General features: G+C 41.9%; 1 pseudogene across 1 annotated transcript in view; it reads left to right on the plus strand.

Annotated features, from left to right (window-relative positions):
• The window catches only part of LOC118153536 (RING finger protein 141 pseudogene), a 30,752-nt pseudogene extending 17,838 nt beyond the window's left edge, over positions 1 to 12,914 (plus strand). Inside the window, exon 2 of the transcript XR_008480236.2 lies at positions 10,550 to 12,914. The product of XR_008480236.2 is annotated as an RING finger protein 141 pseudogene (transcript). The remainder of the gene's footprint in view (positions 1 to 10,549) is intronic.
• The last annotated feature ends 11,037 nt before the right edge of the window (positions 12,915 to 23,951 follow it).

Raw genomic sequence — 23,951 nt, forward strand, 5'->3', positions numbered from 1 at the left:
GAACACCGAACTGGGAAGGAAGGGGTGATTTATTCAGCCAGGAGCAAGATGGTATAGTTGCTTAACCACCAAGCTCTTACAAAGGAAATCTCTGCCTTTATAAAGGCTCACAACTCTAGATATTACACGTGAAAGCGTCTTGGGCCATGGAGTAGGGTGGGGTACAGTGACTTAGGTGGGAGTTTGATTGGGTTTAAGTAAAAACAACGCCTTCTGGAAAGATTCCTCCATACCATATCTGCGATCTCTAGGAGGGTGATTAAAGGTGGCACCCCATCTGCCAGCCTTTACTCCCCCTATTGAAATGCTATGTGGAAGTCAAGGGGGAGGTGGTCTTAAATGCTTAAGGATGATTAAGGGTCTCCTTCCTTAGAATAATTGAGCTCAGAGACAATGTCATCTCTTGCTCTGAGATTCTTTTGACTTGTTAATGTGATACAGAATTTTCCTCAATTAATAACTCATTTATTTATTTGAGAGAGGCTCTGGCTCTGTCATCCAGGCTGGAGTATAGTGGTACGATCTCTGCTTACTGCAGCTTCAACCTCCCAGGCTCAAGTGATCCTCCTACCTCAGCCTCTTGAGTAGCTGGGATCACAGGTGTGCACCACCATGCCTGGCTACTTTTTGTTTTTGTTTTTGTTTTTTTCTGTAGAGATAAGGTCTCCCTATGTTGCCCAGGCTGGCCTTAAACTCCTGAACTCAAGCAGTCCTCCTGCCTTGACCTCCTAAAGTTTCAGGATTAGAGGCATGAGCCACTGTGCCCAGCTTTATTTATTTTTTTACTCTGAGCTACTATTTTTCCTTTTCTCCATTAATACCCAAACCTTTTCACCTTTGGAAGGGACATTAGAATCACCACTATGCTGGTCTAGATTGCAGGTAGCAATGTAAGTCTAGCAAGTATGTCCTCCTCAATACAAGTCTAGCAGGTATCTCACTTCTGTAGGGCTATCAACCCCACAGGGTCGTGGGGTGTCCCCATCACTGTGCTGAGGCGCAGGATCTGAGAAATAAAGAGACAGGACACAGAAGTACAAAATAAGCGCAGCTGGGCTCAGAGGGCCACGCCACATGTAAGCGGACACAGGCAAGGCCCCAAATTTCCAGAAGCATCTGTATTTATTGGGTATAGGTTAGGGGGCAGGGTAGTGAGTGAAGTCATCTTTAAGAATAGTTATAGGGTCATGAGCAATAAAATAAAGGGTCCACCCCCATTAGGTCACCTAGGCCGTGTGCAATAAGGGGTTTACCCCCATTAGGTCACCAAGGCATGGAGGTGGAAGAGGTTGCAGTTTGCAATACATCTATCTATGGGCGTGCTACTCCTAAGATTTATAGGAGGGTGCCACAGCAGTGAAACAGCTGTCAGGGTCTATCGCCACCTGCTGGCAGCTTCCAATGAGTTCTATAGGAAGATGCTTTTTAAGCAGCACCATAACAAGAGCTGATAAAGTTCACAGTCACCAAGGTGCAATTATCCAGAGGGGTTTTGAGCCCTCAGAGGCTTGAGGGATTGCCGGTCTGAGGGCAGCCTTCCACAAGAACTGGAGCAAGGTCCTACAACTCCTTTATCAGGAGGAGTGGCTCTTGCCCCAGGCCTGCCATACAGCAGGTATCTTTACAATACTGAATGCTGCCGCCTGGGTCATGGATTCTTGTCCTGGTATAACTGTTTTCCTGAAATCATGCTCTACACTGTGTTTGCTCTAGACATTCCTCCAACTATAAGCTGCTTATTCCTTAATTCATGCTCCGTACTGTGTCTGCTCTAGGCATTCCTCCAATTATGCACTAAGATACATATATATATGTGGAAATAACTGAGTAGTAAGATATTCTTCAGGCACTCATTCTATAAACTAATATATGATTATATATGAAGGATTATATAAAAAAATGACTGAGTAGTAACACTATAAACTGAGATATTCTTCAGGCACTAATTGTTCCAGGATTCTGCTTAGCTCTTCCTTCCTTGGTGCCTTTATGGGGGGTTACCCACACACTTCCATTCAGATTGGATAATGTTTCACGGGTGCAGAACTAGTAGGTTCTTTTCAACATCAGGCAGTATAACTGCATTCACTGTTAGCCCCAATTTTGCTAGAAGGGGTGAAGGCACAATCCGCTCCCATCATGCCCTTAGAAATTTGGCCATAGGTTTAAAAGCATCGTCTTTTGCGTAGAACTCATCTTGCTGTTCTAGCACTTGTACTTGCAGCTGTGGTCCCGGGACCACTGCATTAGGTAGGAGAGAAAAAATAATTTTGTAGTGATTTTGGGAAGAAAGAAAAGATATCGTCATTTTACCAGTGTACTCCTTTCTTGGTCAGAACTGCATAGTCATCTCAGCATTTTCCCCCACTCCCTTTTCCCCAGATCAACAAGAAAAACAGAAAAAATCTAGCAGGAGCACTCTGGTTTCACTCATGTTGACTATAAGCCAGACCTTCACGCTTTTGTCTCCCCCAGGTGTAGACAACCAATTTTTAATTGCCCATTCTACTTCTCTATCAAACTGTTCCTCTCTCTGGATACCTCTCTGCCCATTGTTGGACATTATGGACTGTACAGTGTGTTCTTTTGTCTGAAGAAATTATGGTCAGCCATCCAAATCCTTGAAGTGTCTTCTGTTTTTTATTTTTATGGCACTCTGAACACTCATATTCCACTGGATAAGCAAAGCCTTCGCTAGAGTCAGTGTCTATTCCTATCAAGACCCATTTGTAATCCCCTGGGGCTGCCAGCATCAGTCTCACTTGGCCAGCTCTGTTCAGAGCCTTCTCACCAGGAAATCTGTCCCATAACCGATATCTCTGTCTCCTACTGAGAAACAGCACAGTTCTTCCTGGCATTTTGTGCCTTGGAATTGCCATCCACAAACTAAGCAACTCTTGGTTGGTCAGTTGAGAGCTGTTTATCTGGCACTGTAGATTCCAGCAGTTTCTCACACAGTCCCACAGTCAGTCCTAGGAGAAAAGAAACTCTCTGCATTCCTTGGGTAGCATGATCCTCTATAAACCATTTCCATTGTGTTATGGAACTCTTCTGGGCACTGCCATTCCCATTACAATGTTTCTCTAAAATCATCCAAGACAGCATGGCTATATCAGGTATCAGAGGGGTAGCTTCAGTAAATGTTTCGTTGTAAATGTCCTTCAAGTGGAAATTCTTTAAAGTCCCAGTAGTTGTTGCTGGGAGGTGCCCAGAGGCTTTTGCCATAAGCCCCAGGAAATGCTCCATAGAGGGTTATCAAGTGGAGAATTTGTCTCTACCAGCACTGTAGCTTCCACTCCGCACTGTGTGGGTTTGGGCAATCTCCCTGATTCTGACTTAGCATGTCCAGTTGATATTACTTGAAGGGCAGATATACATGCCTTCTGTTTTATAGTACCAGGTAGGCAAAACTCCCCCAAACAGATACAATGTTCATTCCCATGATACAGTTAGGTAAAAGATGCAACGACTTCACATGAAGTGTGTTCAAATAGACTAACTTTCATAATGCCATCAACCCCTACATTTTTCTGTTTTAGTTTCAGGAACTTTTCTTCTCCACCCCCAGACCATTTACCCTTTCTTGTATAAAAGTCTTTGGGTCCCCAGCCAAGGGTTGAGCCAAAGGACCCTAACCCTCTTGTCAATCTTTATCTTGGTTAGTCTGCTCGACTATTGCCCCAGGCAAATTCAGATCAGATTTTTCATTGTAACCTCTGCCTTTTAGCTTTTTAAATTTCTCCAAACTGGGATAAATACAGAAAACTGGTTTGGGGCCCTTTAATGTTGGAGGACCAAAAGGGGCTCCCTTTGGTTGACCCAATCTTTGAGGGAGTGTTATGTTAAGACCTTTGTTTTAACCCCATCAGTTTCCTTTTTGCTGTTGTTATTTTTTACAGACAGGGGTCTCACTCTGTTGCCCAGGCTAGTCTTGAACTCCTGGGTTCAAACAATCCTCCTGCCTCGGCCTCCCAAAGTGCTGGGATTACAGGTGTGAGCCACCATGTGCAGCCAACCCCATCAATTTTCATTTTATTCATTCCATTTCTTAATAACCATCTAAAGATTTTTACCCTGCGGAGACCAGTCCCTCTTGCCTCTTCTTTCTTCTTTCATCTTCCTCCTTCTCCTCTCTTCTTCTTCTTTCATCCTGCTACTTCTGCTGCATCTGCTTCTTCTGCTTCTACTGCTGCTTCCTCTTCTTTTTTCTTTCTTTTTTTTTTTTTTTTTGAGACGGAGTGTCACTCTGTCATGAGGCTGGAGTGCAGTACTGCAATCTTGGCTCACTGCAACCTCCATCTCCTGGGTTCAAGCGACTCCCCTGCCTCAGCCTCCCGAGTTGCTGGGACTACAGGTGTGCACCACCACACCCAGATAATTTTTTGTATTTTAGTAGAGACAGGATTCCCCATGCTGGGCACGATGGTCTCAATCTCTTGACCTCGTGATCTGCCCGCCTTGCTGCTGCTGCCTCTTCTTCTGTTGCTGCTTCTGCTACTTCTTCTTTTTTCTCTTTCTTACTCTTCCTCCTCCTCCTCTTCCTCTTCTTCCTTTCTTCTCTTCCTCCTCTTCATCCCCTTTCTCCTCTTCCTCTTCTTCTTCTTTCTTCTCCTTCTTTTCTTCTTCTTCCATCTCCTCCTCCCCTCCTTTCTCTTTCCTTCCTCTTTCTTCTTTCCTCACCTTCTCACTCTCCCTTTCCTCCACCTCCTTCTCCTCCCTCTTTCCCTCCCCTCCCTCCTCTCTTCCCTTCCATCCTCCCTCCCCTTCCCTCCTCCTTTCCCTTCTCCCTTACCTTCTCTTCCCTTCCCTTTCCTTCCCTTCTCCCTTCCCTTCCCTCCTCTTTTTTCTTTTCTTTCTTTTTTTTTTTTCTGAGATGGGGTCTTGCTCTGTCTCCTAAGCCAGAGTATAATGACATGAAGGAGATAGAGATATAAAAAAGCCCTTAAAAAGATAAATGAATTCAGGAGCTGATTTTTTGAAAAGATCAACAAAATAGATCACTAGCCAGACTAATAACAAAGAAAAGAGAGAAGAATTGAATAGATGCAATAAAAATGATAAAGGCATATCAGGGCTCAAGCCTGTAATCCCAGCACTTTGGGAGGCTGAGGCGGGTGGATCACGAGGTCAACAGATCGAGACCATCTTGGTCAACATGGTGAAACCCCGTCTCTACTAAAATTACAAAAAATTAGCTGGGCACGGTGGTGCGTGCCTGTAATCCCAGCTGCTCAGGAGGCTGAGGCAGGAGAATTGCCTGAACCCAGGAGGTGGAGGTTGCGGTGAGCCAAGATTGCGCCATTGCACTCCAGCCTGGGTAACAAGAGCGAAACTCCGTCTCAAAAAAAAAAAAGAAATACAAAGTACCATCAGAGATTGCAAACACTGCTATGCACATAAACCAGTAAATCTAGAAGAAATGGATAAATTCCTGCACAGTTACACATTCCAAAGACTAAACCAGGAAGAAGTTGAATTCCTGAATAGACTAATAACAAGATCTGAAATAGAGGCAGCAATTAATAACTTACCAACCAAAAAAAGTCCAGGACCAGATGCATTCACAGCTGAATTCTACCAGAGGTACAAAGAGGAGCTGGGACCATTCCTTCTGAAATTATTCCAAATAATAAAAAAAGAAGGAATCCTCCCTAACTCATTTTATGAGACCAACATCATCCTGATACCAAAACCTGGCAGAGACACAACCAAAAAAGAAAATTTCAGGCCAGTATCCATGATGAACATTGATGTGAAAATCCTCAATAAAATTCTGGCAAACCAAATCCAATAGAACATTGAAAAGCTTATCCATCACAATCAAGTCGGCTTCATCCCTAGGATGCAAGGCTGGTTCAGCATATGCAAATCTATAAATGTAATCTGTCACATAAACACAACCAAAGACAAAAACCACATGATTATCTCAATAGATGCAGAGAAGGCCTTTGACAAAATTCAACAATGCTTTGTGCTAAAATTTCTCAATAAACTAGATATCGATGGATCATATCTCAAAATATAAGAGCTATTTATGACAAACTCATAGCCAATATCATGCTGAATGGGCAAAAACTGGAAGCATTCCCTTTGAAAACTGGCAAAAGACAAGCATGCCCTCTCTGACCACTCCTATTTAACATAGTATTGGAAGTTTGGCCTGGGCAATCAGGCAGGAAAAAGAAATAAAGGGTATTCAATTAGGAAAAGAGGAAGTCAAATTGTCCCTATTTGCAGATGACATGATTGTATATTTAGAAGACCCCATTATCTAAGCCCCAAATCTCCTTAAGCTGATAAGCAACTTCAGCAAAGTCTCAGGATAGAAAATCAATGTGCAAAAATTACAAGCATTCCTATACACCAATAACAGACACACAGCCAAATCATGAGTGAACTCCCATTCACAATTGCTACAAAGAGAATAAAACACCTAGGAATACAACAAACAAGGGATGTGAAAGACCTCTTCGAGGAGAACTACAAACCACTGCTCAAGGAAATAAGAGAGTACACAAACAAATGGAAAAACATTCCATGCTCTTGGATAAGAAGAATCAATATTGTGAAAATGGCCATACTGCCCAAAGTAATCTATAAATTCAATGCTATCCCCATCACTCTATTATTGACTTTCTTCACAGAATTGGAAAAAATCACCTTAAACTTTATATGGAACCAAAAAGGAGCCTGCATAGCCAAGACAGTCCTAAGCAAATAAATAAATAAATAAATAAATAAAGCTGGAGGCATCATGCTATCTGACTTCAGACTATACTACAAGGCTACTGTAATCAAAACAGCATGGTACTTGTACCAAAACAGATATAGATGAATGGATCAGAGCAGAGGCCTCGGAAGTAATGCCACACATCCACAACCATTTGATCTTTGACAAACCTAACAAAACAAGCAATGGGGAAAGGATTCCCTATTTAATAAATAGTATTGGGAAAACTGGCTAGCCATATGCAGAAAGCTGAAACTGGATCTTTTTCTTATACCTTGTACAAAAATTAACTCCAGATGGATTAAAGATTTAAACATACAACCTAACACCATAAGAACCCTAGAATTAAACCTAGGCAATACCATTCGGGACATAGGCATAGGCAAGGACTTCATGACTTAAATACAAAAAGCAATGGTAACAAAAGCCAAAATAGACACATGGGATCTAATCAAACTGAAGAGCTTCTGCACAGCAAAATAAACTACCATTAGAATGAAACAGCAACCAACAGAAAGGGAAAATCTACCCATCTGACAAAGGGCTAATGTTGAGAATCTACAAGAAAAAAACCAACCCCATCAAACAGTGGGTGAAGGATATGAACAGACACTTTTCAAAAGAAGACATTTATGCAACCAACAAACATGAGAGAAAAGCTCATCACTGGTCATTGGAGAAATGCAAATGAAAACCACATTGAGATACCATCTCATGTCAGTTAGAATGGTGATCATTGAAAATTCAGGAGACAACAGATGCTGGAGAGGATGTGGAGAAATAGGAATGCTTTTATACTGTTGGTGGGAGTGTAAATTAGTTCAACCATTGTGGAAGATAGTGTCATGATCCTCAAGGATATAGAAATAGAAATACCATTTGACCCAGCAATCCCATTACTGGGATTATATCCAAATGATTATAAATCATTCTATTATAAAGACACATGCACATGTATGTTTATTGCAGCACTGTTCACAATAGCAAAGACTTGTAACCAACCCAAATGCCCATCAATGATAGATTGGATAAAGAAAATGTGGCACATATACACCATGGAATACTATGCAGCCATAAAAAGGATGAGTTCATGTCCTTTGCAGGGACATGGATGAAGCTGGAAACCATCATTCTCAGCCAACTGACACAAGAACAGAAAACCAAACACTGCATGTTCTCACTCATAAGCAGATGTTAAACAATAAGAACACATGGACACAAGGAGGGGAGGAACATCACACACTGGGAATGTTGGGGGGTGGGGGGGGCTAGGGGAGGGATAGCAAGGGGTGGGGGAATTGGGGAGGGATAACATTAGGATAAATACCTAATGTAGATGATGGGGGTATAGATGCAGCAACACCATGGCTCGTGTATACCTATGTAACAAACCTGCACATTCTGCATGTACATATACCCCAGAACTTATATGTATATATATATATATATATAAAATGGTCAGGGGTTTGCGTTCCTAGAATATACAGGGATACTCAAAGCCAATGATAGATTGCCTGTTGGAAAAATACACCCCATACACCCCTTAGCCCAATATATTCTTGGTCAAACTTGAGTTTTTACATGAGCATGCCACTCCATCAGCCACTCTGATTAATATGACCAGACTGGTTGGGGGCAAAATCATTTCATTTGTCTCTTCTAGGAGTTTTATAGTTTCAGGTCTTATGTTCAGGCTTTTAACACATTTGAAGTTATTTTTTGTACATGGTGTAAGATCATGTTTTTTATTTGCACGTGGATAATCAGTTTTCCCTACACCATTTGCTGGAGACTAATCTTTCCCCCAGTTTGTGGCCTTGGAACCCATGTCAAATATCACTTGACCATATAAGTGAGGGCTTATTTCTGGGCTTTCTCTTCTATTTCATTGGTCTGTGTGTCTGCCTTTATGTCTAAATAATACTATTTTGATTAGTTTCGTGATATGTTTCAAAATAGGAAGTGTGAGACTTCCAGCTTTGTTTTTCTTCCTAAAGGTTTTTTTTGGCTATATGGGGTTCTTTTAGATTTTATAGGCATTTTAGGGTTTTAAAAACTTTTTTAAAAAGAAGCTATTGGAATTTTGATAGGAATTGCATTTAATTTATAGATCACTTTGGGTAGTATTGTTATTTTAACAATATTAAGCCTTTTAATCCATGAACATGGGAGGTCTTTCCACTTATTTTTATCTTCTTTAATTTTTTAAAATACTGTTTTGTAGCAGTCTTTAATTTTTTTAAAATACTGTTTTGTAGCAGTGATACAAGAAACAGGAGGGATGAATTAATGATATTTTACTATTATAAGATACATTACTCCTAATGTAGTACAGTGTTATGTGAAAGTAGACTTGAATTCATTATAAATGTATATTGCAAACTCTAGGGCAACCAGTAAAGAAAGTCAAAAAAAGAAGTTTAGACATGCCAGGAAGGAAGAGAACATGACATTGTACAAAGCACTCAATTAAAATCACAAAAGGCAGAAAAACAGTGGAAAAGAAAAGCAAGAATAAAAAACAAGGGCAACAAATAGAAATCAGGAACAAATATGATATATTAATCCAACTATATCTGTAATGACTTTAAATGTTAGTGATCTAAATTTCACTAAGACAAAGAGTGTGTAGATCTAAAAATAAGGCCTAACTATATGTTGTCTATAAGAAACACATTTTAGCCCAGGCATGGTGGTTCATGCCTCTAATCCCAGCACTTTGGAAGGCCAAGTTGGGCAGATCACAAGGTCAGGAGTTTGGGACTAGCCTGGCCAGCGTGGTGAAACCCTGTCTCTACTGAAAATACAGAAATTAGCCAGGCATGGTGGCATGCACCTGTAATCCCAGCTACTCTGGAGGCTGAGGAAGGAGAATTGCATGAACCCAGGAGGCAGAGGCTGCAGTGAGCCAAGATCATGCCATTGCACTCCAGTCTGGGCAACAGAGCAAGACTCCTTCTTGAAAGAAAGAAACACATTTTAAATATAAGAGCATATATAGATTAAAAGTAAATGAATGAAGAAATATATACCATGCCAACACTAATTAAGAGAAAGTGGAAGTAGCTCTATAAATATCAGGCAGAGCAAACTTCGGAGCAAGAATAGTTATCAGGGATAAGGAGGAAAATTAAATAATGAAACAGTGTTCAGTACCCCGAGAAGACGTAATTTTTTTTTTTTTTTTTTAAGATGGAGTTTTGCTCTGTCACCCAGGCTGGAGTGCAATGGCGCAATCTCGGCTCACTGCAGCCTCCACCTCCTGCAATTCTCCTAGGTCAGCCTCTCAAGTAGCTAGGATTACAGGCACCTGCCACCACACCCAGCTAATTTTTAGTTTTTAGTAGAGATGGGGTTTTATCATGTTGACCAGGCTGGTCTCAAACTCCTGACCTCAGGTGATACCCCTGCAGGGATTATAGGCATAAACTACCGCACTTGGTGATACCCCTGCAGGGATTATAGGCATAAGCTACCGCACTTGGCTGATATAATAATTTTTTGTTTTTTAGACACAGTTTCACTCTTGTTGTCCAGGCTGGAAGTCAGTGGCTTGATTTTGGCTCACCAAAACCTCCACCTCCTGGGTTCAAGCGATTCTCCTGCCTCAGCCTCCCCAGTAGCTGGGATTACACGCATGCGCTACCACGCCTGGCTAATTTTGTATTTTTTAGTAGAGATGGGGTTTCTCCAAGTTGGTGAGGCTGGTCTCAAACTCCTGACCTCAGGTGATCCACCCGCCTCGGCCTGGGCTTACAGGAATGAGACACGGTGCCTGACTGATATAGTAATTCTTAATTTTTATTCACCTAACAACAGGGCATCCAAATATGTAAGGCAAAAATAGAACTACAAGAAGAACTGGACGAATCTACTATTATAGTTGGAGACTTTAACACTCCTATATCAGAAATGGACATAGTCAACAAGCAGAAAACCAGTAAGGACATAGTTGAATTCAATAAGACCACCAATCAACTGTATATAATTGACACCTATAGAGTACTTCATCCAGCAGCAGACAGCTCATTACAGTTCTTCTCAAGATCACATGGAGCATACACCAAGATAGATCATACTCTGGGCTATAAAACACACCTCAACAAATGTAAAAGAAGTCACATAGCGTCTGCTTTCAGACCACATGAAATTAAACTAGAAATTGATATCAGAAACATAACTGAGAATCACAAATACTTGGAGATTAAACGACATATCTCTAAGTAATATATGAGTCAAAAAAGTCTGATGAAAAGAGTAAAATATTTGAAATAAATGAAACTATAACTTGCCAAAATGTGTAAGATACAGCAAAAGCAGTGCTTAGAAATTTATAGCATTGAATACATATATTAGAAAAGAAGATTTAAAATCATTAATCCAGCTGTCAGCTTTTATCTCAGAGGAGGACAATGTGAAACTTTCTTCAGTTGTCCCGAATCTGGGTTCATAGAACACTAGCCCCTCCACCATGCCACTGAAGAAAAAAGTAAAAGAATTCATTCAATATTCTGCCTTAGGAAACTAGAAAAAAAAGAGCAAATTAAGTCCAAATAAGCAGAATAAGATAAATAAAAATTGTAGCAGATATCAATAAAACTGAAAGCAGGAAAGCAATAGAGAAAAATAACAAAACCAAAATCTAGCTTTAAAAAAAAAATCGGGCCGGGCACGGTGGCTCAAGCCTGTAATCCCAGCACTTTGGGAGGCCGAGGCAGGTGGATCACGAGGTCAAGAGATCGAGACCATCCTGGTCAACATGGTGCAACCCCGTCTCTACTAAAAACACAAAAAAATCAGCTGGGCATGGTGGCGCGTGCCTGTAATCCCAGCTACTCGGGAGGCTGAGCCAGGAGAATTGCCTGAACCCAGGAGGCAGAGGTTGCGGTGAGCCGAGAGTGCGCCATTGCACTCCATCCTGGGTTACAAGAGCGAAACTCCGTCTCAAAAAAAAAAAAATCAAAAAAGTTGATAAACCTTAGGCAGGCTTACTAAGCAAAAGAGAGGGAAGACGCAATTACTAACATCAAAAGTAAAAGAGGGGGCATCGCTACAGATCCCATGCACACTAAAAGAATAATAAAGGAAAATTATGGATAACTCTATGCCTACACATTTGATTACCTAGATGGAAATGGACCGATTACTTAAAAGACACAGTCTGGCTGACGCCCGCCAGGCTGAGCTGTGGACCCAGGCGGCGCTGCTGCTGCTGCTGGGTGCCCAATGCCTTGAACCTGGGGAAACTATGTGAAGCAACACTTCGGATTTTGAAAGACATCATTTCATCATGGGACAGCAAATTTCGGATCAGACACAGTTGGTTATTAGCAAGTTACCAGAAAAAGTAGCAAAACATGTCACATTGGTTCGAGAAAATGGCTCCTTAACTTACAAAGAACTTTTTGGGAGAGTAGCTGAGCTTAATGATGTAACTGCTAAAGTGGCTTCTGGCCAGGAAAAACGTCTCTTTGAGGTACAACCTGGGTCTGATTCCTCTGCTTTTTGGAAAGTGGTGGTACGGGTGGTCTGCATCAAGATTAACAAAAGCAGTGGCATTGTGGAGGCATCACGGATCATGAATTTGTACCAGTTTATTCAAATTTATAAAGATATCACAAGTCAAGCAGCAGGAGTATTAGCACAAAGCTCCACCTCTGAAGAACCTGATGAAAGCTCATCCTCTGTAACATCTTGTCAGGCTAGTTTTTGGATTGGAAGGGTAAAGCAGCTGACTGATGAGGAGGAGTGTTGTATCTGTATGGACTGGCAAGCTGACCTCATCCTGCCTTGTGCTCACAGCTTTTGTCAGAAGTGTATTGATAAATGGAGTGATTGACACAGGAATTGCCCTATTTGTTGCCTACAGATGACTGGAGCAAATGAATTTTGGGTGGTATCAGATGCACCCACTGAAGATGATATAGCTAACTATGTTCTTAACATGGCTGACGAGGCAGGCCAGCCCCACAGGCCATGACCTTGGAGTGAAGGTCTTCTGTTGCTATTGTAAGCTACAAATATTTGATCATGGGGGAAGAACACAAGGTTGTGGCACAGACACAGAAAAATCCATTTTCCCCACCCTTTTATTTCTGCTACTCTGATCATTTGTCCCACTTTAAAAAATTAATGTCCCATGTCTTCCATTTATGGTAAACTAAAATTTGCTACTGTTTTAGACTATATTTTCCTATTATTTGTCTGTTCAAATTTGTATTACAATTAATTGCTCCTGAATTCTTTGCTAAAGGTAACAGCAGCACTTCCAGAGGCTTCTGAAACACTAATGTTTTGTGGAGCAGGAGTATTCTGAGGTTAGTAGTTTGAGACCAGCCTGGCCAACATGGTAAAACCCTGTCTCTATTAAGATACAAAAACTAGGGCCGGGTGCGGTGGCTCAAGCCTGTAATCCCAGCACTTTGGGAGGCCGAGGCGGGTGGATCACGAGGTCGAGAGATCGAGACCAACCTGGTCAACATGGTGAAACCCCGTCTCTACTAAAATACAAAAAATTAGCTGGGCATGGTGACGCGTGCCTGTAATCCCGGCTACTCAGGAGGCTGAGGCAGGAGAATTGCCTGAACCCAGGAGGCGGAGGTTGCGGTGAGCCGAGATCGCGCCATTGCACTCCAGCCTGGGTAACAAGAGCGAAACTCTGTCTCAAAAAAAAAAAAAAAAAAAAAAAAAAAGATACAAAAACTAGCTGGGCCTGGTGGCAAGCACCTGTGATCTCAGCTACTCGATAGGCTGAGGCAGGAGAATTGCTTGAACCTGGGAGGTGGAGGTTGTAATGAGCCAAGATTGTGCCACTGCACTCTAGCCCAGGAGACAGAGCGAGATTCCTTCTCAAAAAAAAGGACAAGAAAATAGAGTGATGCTTTTTTACTGTATATACATAAAAGACGTCTGAAAATTAGAAGATAATTTGGCATTCTTGCTGTTTCACTGTACTTCCATTGAAATATTCTTTCCATTAAAATAGTCTAAAAGAATATAGTAATAATGGAATTGTGATCTTCAGTCACAACCATTTTTTTGCTTATCATCTAAATTTCTAACATTAATATTTTGGCATGTAATAAAACAAGGGCCTGCCTCCTTTAAAATGTAACATTCCATGTAACTTTTCTGACTTCTTCAAAGTTGCAAATATTGCTATTTTCCTAAACCAGGGTACACAATTTAAGTTGCCACTGATTGATGACAGAATTTTTGGATAATAGGGTTTTAATAGGCAAGCAAATAAAATTAAATCAATTTCAAGGAAAAACATCTGGTATTTCAAGGTAGCTTGAAATTTCAAATTCCAAGGTAGCTTGATCTTGCCCCAAAAAATGCTGAAGACTAATCCATTGACATTCATAATGGGACAGCTAAATACCAAACAGCTAACTACTCCCTATGGAGGTTTATGCAAGCAGAGTACCAGGGGTTCCATCATATCAACCTGGCAATGCACTTGGTGGTTGTGTGACCTTGAGAAAGTCTCTTACTGTTGTTTGTAGGTTCCTACTTTAGAAACTGAGACTTTATTTGTGGTTTTCCCACTATGTCAGCAGCAAAAACTTTTTTTTCAAGGAAAATCTTACAGAACCCTTAAACACACATGCATACACACACATCCTACCCCTTATATAAAAGTCATATTTTATTATAAATGTCCTTATTTATTATATAAACTTTATATACTATAAATATGATTAAGTCAACCAATAAAAACACATTGATGCATTGGTAATAGCAGTATGTTTGAATTTAGTGAGTAACACACTTGTATAATGGGAGTTGTTTTTTTTAAAAAGTTTTTTAATTTGGTCAAATTTGCAGAACCCTGTATCTCCTCCACAGATTCTTCGTGTTCCATGGAATATATTTTGAAAACCTTGGGATAGATGATCCACTGGGATCTTTTCCAGCTCAAAGATTTTAAATTTTCCTTTTGGATTAGACTTGCTGAGCTTAATTCAGATTGTCTCATTTAAAAATGTTTCTGAAATGTGAACAAAGTTACCTTACAGAGTTTTGCATCTTTCCAGGGATAGCCAATGATTTTATCCCCCAGAATCCTTCACCTTTCAAGGAATTATTTAACAATGAGACCAGTGACTCAACAGGGCCCAAACCTTTTTATTTTACAATATGAGCTCCAAGACACTTACTGATCTACTGTGAATATAAAATATTATTAGCCTTATCAAATATCGAATAAATGAATACAGCTCTTTGTTCACGCTATTAAACTGGGTGATAATTCTTTAGATGTGACTGTTAGGTAGGTTCTACTGTAATAACATCGTAAAAGTTGTAAATTTGTTTGATAGATGTTTTGTATTCTGTACAGCATTGTCTTTTTTAAATTTGAAGTACTTAAATGTACTTACTATAATAGGAAACATAATGTGTGCCTTCTAGGATTTGTGAAGTGGTCTCATGAGCTCTAAGGAATTTGTTTTATAAGTTATAAAGTTTTCCCTATCCTAACTCAGTAACAGAGGGTTTACTCCGATTATGTATAGAACCTTAGTTTGAGAAAATGAATTTGACTATGTACTGAATTTAGAGGTTGAGAATAATAGTATCTGTGTTATTCTTAGGACCACTGATAAATTATGCAATAAATAATCATTTGCAAGTTAAAAAAAAAGACACAGTCTGCCAAAATTAACACAAAAAGAAATCAGCACTTTTAGTAAATTTATATTGATTAAAGTAATTGGATTAATAATTAATAACCTTCCAAAACAGAAAGCATGAGGCCTGGATGGATTCATTAGTGAACGCTTCCAAACATTTAAGGAAGAAATTATACCAAACCTCTATAATCTCTTCCGGGAAGCAGAGGTTACTTCCTAACCCATTCTATGAGGCTGGCATACCCTAACATTCAAATTAAACCAAGATTTTACAAAAGCTTGGTGCAGTGGTTCACACCTGTAATCCCACACTTTGGGAGCCTGTGATGGGATGATCACTTGAGTTCAGGAGTTCAACATCAGCCTGGGAAAATATCAAAGCCTCATCTCTACTTAAAAAAAAAATTGCCAGGCCCAGTGGCTCATGACTTTAGGAGGCGTTTCTACTAAAAATACAAAATTAACTGGGTGTGGTGGTACATGCCTGTAATCCCAGCTGCTCAGGAGGCTGAGACAGGAGAATTGCTTGAACCTGGGAGGCAGAGTTTGCAGTGAGCTGAGATCACACCATTGCAGTCCAGCCTGGACAACAAGAGCAAAACTCCTTCTCAAAAAAAAAAAAAAAAAAAAAAAATAGCTGATATGGTGGCACACACCTGTTGTCTCAGCTGCTTGAAAAGCTGAAGTGGGAGGATAACTTGAGCCCAGGAGATCAAGGCTGCAGTGATCTGTGATCATGCCACTGCATTCTAGTTTGGGCAACAGAGTAAGTCCTTGTCTAGAAAAAAAATTTTCAAGAAAAGAAATCAAAGAGTATAATTAATTCTATCAGGAATGCTGGTTTCTTCATTTTTGAGGCTATGACAAACAGGACCATTTTATCCATTGAATAATACAGACCCCCACATCAAGAGTCTGGGAGCTTTTCAGGGTTTATAAAAAATGTTTTATATGTGAAAAAAAGAATCTCGAATTTACAAAAAGAAAACTGCAAAATCCTACACATTGCCAAAGCTGTAGAAACTGAACTCCTAGTCTTTTGATTCCCCGTTTTTTTTTTTTTTTTTTTTTTTTTGGGGAGGAAGGCAGGAAGGGAGGGAAGGAGGACGGTAGGGAGGAAGGAAGGAAGGAAGGAAGGAAGGAAGGAAGGAAGGAAGGAAGGAAGGAAGGAAGGGAGGAAGGGGGGGAGGGAGGGAGGGAGGGAAGGGAAGGAAGGAAATCAAGCAATGAGAGAGACATTGCCGACCTGGATCTAGAGGTTTACACGTTGATTTCTTTTTTTTTGAGAGAAGGAAAGAAAAAAAATAAGTAAAGGAGAGGAAGAAAGAGGAAGAGAAAGAGGGAGAGTAAATGGAAATATTGCTTTATTCTGAAAAAAATTGGGTATTAATAATGGCCAATCAATGTTTCATTTAAACCTATGGGTAGGTGTGATGTGGTATTGACAAGAATGTATATTTTGTGTATTTGAAGTGGTAAGCTCTATAAATATTTATTAAGTTTACTTGTTCCGGATCTGAGTTCGAGTCCTTGATATCCTTATTAATTTTCTGTCTCATTGAATCTAAGTCTCTATGTATCTGGGTGTTAGGATCATTAGCTCTTGTTGTTGCATTGATCCTTTTACCACTATATCTTTGTTGCTTTAAAATCTATTTTATCCGATACGAGAATTGCAACTCCTGCTTTTATTTATTTTTGCTCTCCATTTGGTTGGTAAATCTTTCTCCATCCCTTTGTTTTGAGTCTTTGTGTATCCTTGCATGTGAAACAGGTCTGGATGTAACCTGCTGTTGGGTTTTGGCTGTGTCTTTTGATTGGGGGATTTAGTCTACTTAAATTTAGGGTTACTGCCATTTGATGTTGACTGGCTGTTTTATCCATTCGTTGGTGTAAATTCTTCTTTATGTTGGTGCTCTTTACTTTTTGGTGTATTTTTAGAAAGGCTAATACTAGTTGTTTCTTTCTGTGTGTAATGCTTCTTTCAGAAGCTCTTGTAAAGCAGGCCTGGTGGTAATAAAATCTCTGAGTTCTTGCTTGTTCATAAAAGATTTTATTTTTCCTTCAGTTGTGAAGCTTAGTTTGGCTGGATATGAAATTCTGGGCTGAAGGTTCTGTTCTTTGAGGATGTTGAATATTGGCCCCCACTCTCTTCTGGCTTGTAGAGTTTCTGCTGAGAGATCTGCTGTAAGTCTGATAGGCTTGCCTTTGTGGGTAACATGACCTTTCTCTCTGGCTGCCCTTAGTATTTTCTCCTTCGTTTCAACCCTGGTGAATCTAACGATTATGTGCCTTGGGGTTGCTCTTCTTGAGGAATATCTTTGTGGTGTTCTCTGTATTACCTGGGGTTGAATGTTGACCTGCTTTGCTAGTTTAGGAAAATTTTCCTGAATAGTATCCTGAAGGGTATTTTCCAGGTTGGGTTCATTCTCTCCGTCGCATTCAGGTACACCTATCAAACGTAAATTTGGTCTTTTCACATAGTCCCACATTTCTTGGAGACTTTGCTCATTCCTTTTTATCCTTTTTTCTCTAATATTTTCTTCACGTTTTATTTCATTAAGTTGGACTTTGACCTCCGATATCCTTTCTTCTGCTTGAACAATTCGAGTGTTTAAACCTGTGCATACTTCTCGGAGTTCCTGTATTGTATTCTTCAGTTCCATTAATTCACTCATACTCCTCTCTAAGTTGTCTATTCTCAATAGGATTTCATCAAACCTTTTTTCAAAGTTCCTAGTTTCTTTACGTTGGGCTACAACGTGTTCTTTTAACTCACTGAAGTTTGTTATTATCCATTCCTTGAAGAGTGATTCTGTCATCAGGATGCGCTCGTTCTCCATCAAGCCTTGTTCCATTGTTGATGAGGAACTGTGATCACCTTTAGAGGGAGAGGCATTCTGACTTTGAGTATTCTCAGCCTTTTTATGCTGGTTTCTTCCCGTCATTGTAAATTTATCCTCCTGCCATCTTTGAATTTACCAACTTTCAGACTAGGTCTCTTGAGTGGGCGTCCAGGTTGTTAATTCCCAGGGCCAGAGCAGCAGCGTTAAAACTGATGGTGCTTTTCTTCCCAGGATTCTCCTGTCGGGCTTCCTTCTTGTGTCCGTAGAAGGCGACTCTGCCTTCCCGGGGCTCCAAACCTCGGTCAGAAGGGGAAGCAGTCCCGTTTACTCTGCGCCGAGCGCTGCCGCGCCGAGGTGCCCTCACAGCCACTGTGCTGGGCTCTGGTGTTGTGCTGGGGGCCCGTGCGGGTCCTCCAAACCTGTTTACTCTGCTCCGAGAGCTGCCGTGCCAAGGTGCCGTCACAGCCGCTGCGCTGGGCTCTGGTGTCCTGCTGGGGGCCCGTGTGGGTCCTCCGAACCTGTTTACTCTGCTCCGAGAGCTGCGCGCCGTGGTGCCGGCGGAACTGCTGCGCCGGCCACGAGAGTCTCGCTGGCCACCAGTGTGTTTCCTCCACTGGGGGATCTTCTGTTCCATGAGCAACCAGAATTTGTCTGAAAGTGTGGCGTCCTCTAGTTCTCTGTGCCTTCCCTGAGAGCTGCAATCCCGGGATGTTAGCGATCGGCCATCTTGGATCCATTCCGATTCCCCGTTTTTTACGGCTCTGAATACCATAGGACTGCCAGCATTTCTGGCTCCAGTGGCAAATCTAGCCCTAATATAGATGCTGTAGAGCAATAAGATCCTCTGATAGCCAGATGGATGCCTAAGCTATCATAGCCTAATGACATCATTGCAACATCATTTTTTGAACTTCCTTGTGCTGATCCATTGTTCACCAGTTCACCTTCTGATTCCCATGTAGGTGTGCAGAGAGGATGCAGTATGTCTTTGGGTATTTCTGCTCTAACAATGCTTTCTCAAGTACACCAATACAATAGCTTGTGATTAAGGGCTGTCACACCACATGTCTAGAATTTGAGAAGAAAATAGGCTAATCTGGGCACTGTGGCTTACACCTGTAATCTGAGCACTTTGGGAGGCTGAGGCAGGATCACGAGGTCAGGAGTTCGAGACCGGCCCGACCAACATAGTGAAACTCTGTCTCTACTAAAAATAAGAAAAATTAGGTGGGCATGGTGGTGGGCACCTGTAATTCTAGCTACTTTGGAGGCTGAGGCAGGAGAATCACTTGAACCCAGGAGGCGAAGGTTGCATTGAGCTGAGATCGAACCACTGCACACCAGCCCGAGTGACAGTGTGAGACTCCATCTCAGATGAAAAAAAAGAAAATAAGCCAATCATGTCAACATTATTATTATTATGGTCCCTTACAGCCATACATTTCTAAGTGTAAATTAAACTGCTAATTTAAGAGGGATGAGGAATATTCTCACACATCTTGTCATTCACATCTTTAGTATTACACTTAATTCTAGCTGATTCAGGCCTCGTGAATCCTTGTGTTAATCTTATTCTCAATGTCCAGGTTCTAACCTCTACTGTTCTTCCACTGTTGACCTTCCCTTGCCAGGCCTATCTTAACAGCTGAACCCTAGGCTTCTGTTTCTCTTTTTTTTTTTTTTGAGACAAGAGTCTCACTCTTGTTTCCCAGGTTGGAGTGTAATGGCGCCATCTCGGCTCACCTCCCGGGTTCAAGTGATTCTCCTTCCTCAGCCTGACGTGTAGCTGGGACTACAGGCGCATGCCACCACATCCAGCTAATTTTTGTACTTTTAGTAGAAACTGGGTTTCACCATGCTAGCCAGGATGGTCTCGATTACGTCGTGATCCGCCCCCCTGGGTTTCCCAAGGTGCTGGGATTACAGGCATGAGCTACCGCACCCAGCCTGTTTCTCCATCTTTAACTGTGTTGTTTTAGGCTCTTGGGTAAAACCCTGTCAACTCAGTTCCCAGGTTTCTTGAGCCACAGTGACGCCCCTGAAGTTTGTGCTCCCTGAATGCCCCAGAGCTGGAAACCTGGCAGCTTTTGCACATAAAATTCCTTTTTTATAAAAGTGTTCAGGCCAGGCATGGTGGCTCACACCTGTCATTCCAGCATTTTGGGAGGCCTAGGCTGGCGGATCTTCAGGTCAGGAGTTTGAAACCAGCCTAACCAACATGGTGAAATCCCATCTCTACCAAAGATACAAAAATTAGCTGGACGTGGTGGTGTGTGCCTATAATCCCAGCTACTCAGGAGGCTGAGGCAGGAGAATTGCCTGAGCCCAGGAGGCAGAGGTTGTGGTGAGCCGAGATCGCGCCATTGCACTCCAGCCTGGGTGAAAAGAGAGAAACTCCGTCTCAAAAAAAAAAAAAAGGAAAGAAGGCAATATAATCATATTTGCATATTAGAAGAAACATTCACTCAGAGGGCAGGTTAAATGGACCAGTGGAGGAGGGGCAGGAAGGCCAGCTCAGAGACGTAGGCCAGTTCAGAGGCTTCAACAATAGAAAAGGCAGGAAAATAATGAAATGGAATAGGGTGGAGGCAATGGGGCCAGAAAAAATGGCAAGGAAAGATGTCAGAGGAGTTGACAGGATTCTTGGTGTCAGATTTATGGGGTTAAGCAGAGAAGGGGCAAGGTTGACTCCCAGGTTTCTGGCATGAACTGGATGGTTTCTGGCACTTCATGAGAGGAAACGCACAATGGTTGTGTGTGTGGTTTTTTGTTTGTCTGATTTTTCTGGCAGTGGGAGTGCTGCAGGGTGGGACAAAACATGGGGAGAAGAGAGACATGTGTTTCAGTTTGGGCATGCTGAGTCAGAGGCTCCTGGGAGTCAAGAGAGATGTTAAACATACAGTTGGAGTCCTTTACTTCAGTCTCCTCCTCTATATTTCCAGGGTGAAGCAGCTAGTAGGACTGCTTAGCACATAAGAGAAAATGGATAAAACTTTCCTAACACTTTGCCTGGTACATAGAAGGTCCCGAATAACTGGCAGCTCTTATGATTACTAAAACCTTAGAAAAGTGATGCATTATTCACGAGGTCAGGAGTTCAATACCAGCCTGACCAACAGGTTGAAACTCCATCTCTACTAAAAATACAAAAATTAGCTGGGTGTGGTAATGTGCACCTGAGTAGCACCCAGCTACTCAGGAGGCTGAAGCAGGAGAATCACTTGAACCTGGGAGGTGGAGTTTGCAGTGATCCAAGATCATGCCACTGCACTCCAACCTGGGCGACAGAGCCAGGCTGTCTCAAAAAAAAAAAAAGAAAGAAAGAAAAGAAAAGTGATGCATTCTCTTTCATTGCAGGGAAAACACTGGAATGAATATACTTATTTTTCAAAAAGCTTATAGTGTTCATTTTCGAATCATACCACAAAGAATTGTAAGGCAGAAAGAGCATGACAGTCAAAGCAAAAATCAAGCTAAAACCTTTACTATGGTGACCTGTAAAACTTGCAGTTTGTATTCCTGCTTATCACAGAGCTACAGGAAATCCTAGAAATCATCTCTTCATATAACCTAATCATACACATTGCCTTCGAAACAATTTTTTTGCCAAGAACAATGAGGTCTTTGAATGTATAGATGTGAGAGAAACAAGTCCTTTACCACTATTCTAACACCTGGCATTACACGATTTCACATGGAAGCCAAGTTTCCCCATGTTATCATTCTTCATTTATTCGGGGCTTTATTGTGTGCAACGGAGAGTAACTGAAAAATAAGAGCAACCAGACTTCTTAGCTGAAAACCACATTTGATCTTTTCTGTCCACATTTGCCTGTTACTCAGTATTACACCTATCTGACCATTGTAAGATCTGAATACTCTCTGAACGTGGCAAAAGTATATTGGCCCCTTTGCATGCCTGCAACAATAGTTTTTAAAAACCTGATAGATTCAAGCCTGTAATCCCAGCACTTTGGGAGGCCGAGGCGGGTGGATCACGAGGTCAAGACAAGAGATCAAGACCATCCTGGTCGATATAGCGAAACCCCGTCTCTACTAAAAATACAAAAAATTAGCTGGGCATGGTGGCGCGTGCCTGTAATCCCAGCTACTCAGGAGGCTGAGGCAGGAGAATTGCCTGAACCCAGGAGGCGAAAGTTGCGGTGAGCCGAGATCGCGCCATTGCACTCCAGCCTGAATAACAAAAGCGAAACTCCGTCTCAAAAAAAAAAAAAAAACCAACAAAAAACCTGATAGATTTGCAAATACCCAGAAGTGGGATCACTGGTGAGACATGGGCTAAGTTCAGAAAGTGCCCTGAAACCACCTTTGCAGATTTATAAATAATGAGAGAAATCTAGCATGACTGACTCCATCTTGCTTCTAACCTCACAGGCTAAGTTACTGTGTTTTCTTATTCTAGCACAGAGGCTAGGATACCTACAGAGGGATTTCGTGTAAACTTGGAGGCAAAGGAAACTGACCCCACCCCCTTCCTGGGAACCCGTGAAACCTCTCCGAGTTGCAGAAGCTCCTGTGATTTCGTTCCTATCCGGTCAATTGTTTCAGTTCCCCAGCGCCCTACAGCCAAAATACCTTTTAAAACTCTGGCCCCGGAATTCGAGGGGAGACGGGTCTGAGGTTCCCGGGAGTAGCCAGGCCTACGAAGAGCACGTATTAAAGCTGCTGTTCCACGTTGCAGTGGAACAATGCTAATAATATTGAGGGACCCCTACTAAGTAGCTGAGTTCTGTCTGCAGTTTAAGTGAAAGCCTATGTAGATAAGTTTCACGGGCACAGCACTCAGTGCTAGCTAGCACTTACCAGCTGCGTGACCTTGGGCAAGTGTGGAAGGCAGAATAATGCCCCCCACCTCCACCCCTTAGGATGTCCACATCCTACTCCTTGGAACCTGTGCCTTTGTTCTCTTGCTTGGCAAAGGGGAATAAGATTGCAGATGGAATTAAGGTTACTAATTAGCTGACTTTAAAATAGGGAGATGCTCTTGGAGTATGCAGGTGGGCCCAATGTAATTACAAGGGGTCTCTAAAGTGGAAAAGGGCCCTAAAAGAAGGTCAGAATCAGAAAGCTATTTGAAGGTAGAGGAAGGGGCAACAGCCAAGGAATGCAGCTGGCCTCAAGTAGCTGGAGGAGCAGGCACAGTGTCTCATGCTTGCAATCCCAGTGCTTCGGGAGGTAGAGGCAGGAGCCCAGGAGTTCAAGATCAGCCTGAGAAATAAACATAGTGAGACCCTTGTCTCTACGAAAAATTGGTTGGCCATGGCAGCAGGAGCTGTGGTCCCAGCTGCTTGGGGGACTGGGGCAGGAGGATCACTAGAGCTGGGGAGGGCTCATGATCCCACCACTGCAGTCCAGCCTTGGTGAAAGAGTGAGATCCTGTCTCAAAAAAAAAAGGAGGTGGAAAAGGAAAGAAAAGGAGGAGAAGAAGCTAGAAAGGAAAAGAAAACAAATTGTCTCCTAAAGTTTCCAGAAGTAATGACACCTTTTTTTTTTTTTTTTTTTTTTTTTTTGAGACGGAGTTTTGCTGTTGTTACCCAGACTGGAGTGCAATGGCACGATCTCAGCTCACCGCAACGTCCGCCTTCTGGGTTCAAGCAATTCCCCTGCCTCAGCCTCCCGAGTAGCTGGGACTACAGGCACGCACCACCATGCCCAGCTAATTTTTGTATTTTTAGTAGAGACAGGGTTTCACCTTGTTGACCAGGATGGTCTCGATCT

The sequence above is a fragment of the Callithrix jacchus genome, chromosome 1, assembly GCF_049354715.1.
Source record: "Callithrix jacchus isolate 240 chromosome 1, calJac240_pri, whole genome shotgun sequence".
Lineage (NCBI taxonomy): Eukaryota > Metazoa > Chordata > Mammalia > Primates > Cebidae > Callithrix > Callithrix jacchus.